We start from the raw sequence: 2,812 nt of genomic DNA on the forward strand, positions 1-2,812 counted from the left end.
ATGTAAAAATAGTACAAACTAGCAAAAAATTGAATATAAAACAATACAAGATAGCAAAATTAGTGATACATAACCTGAAAGAGGTGTGTGTGTGTGTATGTATGTAACACATTGCAATGTGCAGACTCATTTCCTTAGCTTAACCCACAAAAGATTTATCCTAGACCTTATTTCATATAAGAAGGGGTTAGGGGTAGAGAGGGAAAAACGAAAGATAGAAATGGATGGGGGAAGGGAAGGAAGTATGGGGTCTTTCTGCTATGTTATTCCCTGCCTTGACAGCACCCATCCCAGATGATGTCACTATACCATTTGTGACAGTAGTTGTGCTTCATTGATTCTGGCTTGCACCATGCGCAAGGTAGAAAGGAGTTTGCAATACAGAGGAAAAAATCGAAATATCAAAATAATCATTAGAATAAACAGTATTACAATTGGGTGCAACATAATGTTGAGGGTCCCAGTGGCTGCTAGGAACCACCCAATCAGGGTCTCCCATCCACTGTAGTGTGCAGCTTCCTCAACCTTAGTTAGTACCTGGGTAATCTTATGGTTGTTAGCTTGTATAATGGTTTAGGTTTTGTTAGTCTGTTGGTTTAGGGTCTGCAGGGCTGGTTGAAGGTCTGGGTGCTCAAAAGCATGTCTCAGGGCTTGGGGAGAGATTCCTAAATGGTCTGGGTTAGATTGGGCCTGAAAACACCATATTTCATATCAACAGATGAATGTGTCACCCTCCTGAGTTTGCGCCGTATATCAAAACCTGACATTGCATAGACATACATTCTGTTGAAGGTTAGTAATGTTATAAAATTAATTTATGGTTAGGGTAGTGCATAAAGTGCATATGCATCTGAAGCCCACATCTACAATTACAGATTGACTATTAGGGTCTCTAATCATTACACAAGGGCAAACTGAAGAATTACGGTTGAAGCAGAGGGTATTAGATTGTAGCATGAACTCTTTGCAAATGTACCCAGAAGCAATGTTCTCACACTCATTGATGGAGATGGCTTCAAACCTGCCATCAGGTTGTTCCCATGCCCAATGTCTGACTGTTTGAGGGATCATGATTTGTTATTGATTTGGCTGCTGAGAGTTAGAATTGGAAACATTCTGATTATTTTACCACTGATTACCCCAGAAATGATGATATTAATAGTCCAAGTATCCAGATTCAAAATGGGATGCAGCATTCTAATGTACGACTGGAACTGTGAGGATTGCTTGGTTTGGGTCATTAACAGGTTTTGAACTTCCAATGGGATACGTCCTTCCATACCTTGGAGGACAATACCCTTGATTATGCCTAAGTACCAGGTTTGGATGCACATGAAGGTGGAGGAGGTATTTCTTCCCAAGGCTATGATAGCCTCAGCCAGGGTATGGGAGTCTTGGGATTCAGTGCACTGCATCCATGGTATCAAGAATGCCATGGATACAGTTAGTTGAGCTATTGACCTAAATTTCTCTTCTATAGGCTTGTCTAGCTGATGAAGGAGGTGTCTGACAGTTGCCAGTTTGTTTTGGAACACCTCTGAGTTTACAGAATTGATGACACCTGTTCTGGCACCATTCACTCCAGAGAACTTCATCATCATGGAGCATGGGAGTTGTCAGCATCTGGCTTGGTACCCATGCCTGCCCTCCGATGCTTAAAGGGATCACATAGTTTCCACACTGTGGGTATTGTTGCAGGATACTATGTGCTTGCAAGTCAATGGCAGCCTTCCACAAGGATCTGGTTGTATGTGTTAGTAAAGGTTTACTTGCATCTCTCTTAACTATGAATGGTCCAACTTCATATTTTTGCGCCTCTTCATGCACAATAATTTCAGTGGCCAGAGCAGAGAGATCCTCAGAGGCTGAGGCTCTCCATGTTCCAGAATGAGAAGGGAGAAGCTGTGGGTAAAAATGCCACAGTTGGATAGATACATCCCCCTGCATAGTTAGTAGAACTGGATGTCAATTTTTTAGAATTTGGGATAGACTGTGTGAGCATGATGTGAAACTGTCCTTGTGGTGAAGTTACCATCACTTGCATCAGTTCTGGGAAGGTTGGTTGGAAGGTGTTGCTTCCCAAACACACCTGCATATGATTTTCTTCTGCACGTAAGGGGCTAGAAAGGTTCCATGAGGTGCCGGAGCAGGTGGGTTGGAGGAGTTAATGAGGAAGGAGGAGAGAGTCTAGATGGAACCGGAGTAGGTATAGGATTTGGGGGGCGGGCAAGTTTGAAGGTGAGGCAGTGTCCAGAGCACCCAATCTTTCCATTCTTCATCCAGCCAAAAATGTCTTGTTGACCTTCTGGTACACTAACATTTCTTGCCCTCCAGACCTGATACCCATTACAATCCTGTATTTCTTCCCCTGGGTTGATGCCCACCCTAGCACAATGTGTTGGAATGGTGCATTTTGATTTAACAACAGGGTGAAATTGTGATGGTTTGGAATCTCAATGTCAAGCAGGGATTTTTGTTCTTTCCACATTTTTGCTTCCCATTGTCTATGCCCATATTTTGGCAAGTTTTGGTACTGCAAAATTCATATGCCTTTAAGGTTATTGTCACGGCCAATTGTCCCTGTACAACACAAGTCCATTGCTGATCAGGGTTAGTTCATGATTTGGATTACAATACACACTGCCTGTCAGCGGAAGGAACCATAAAAAAAGAAGGACTCCACACAGGCTTAGGATCTTCATGATTTAGGTTACTTTAGAAAGGTAGGGAGGTGAGAATGAGATTGCCCAATTGATTATTTATCTTAGGGAGATGTTGGAGTGGGGGTGGTGAACCAATTACTTTTTCCCTA

Source organism: Alligator sinensis, unplaced genomic scaffold (assembly GCF_000455745.1).
Source record: "Alligator sinensis unplaced genomic scaffold, ASM45574v1 scaffold751_1, whole genome shotgun sequence".
Lineage (NCBI taxonomy): Eukaryota > Metazoa > Chordata > Crocodylia > Alligatoridae > Alligator > Alligator sinensis.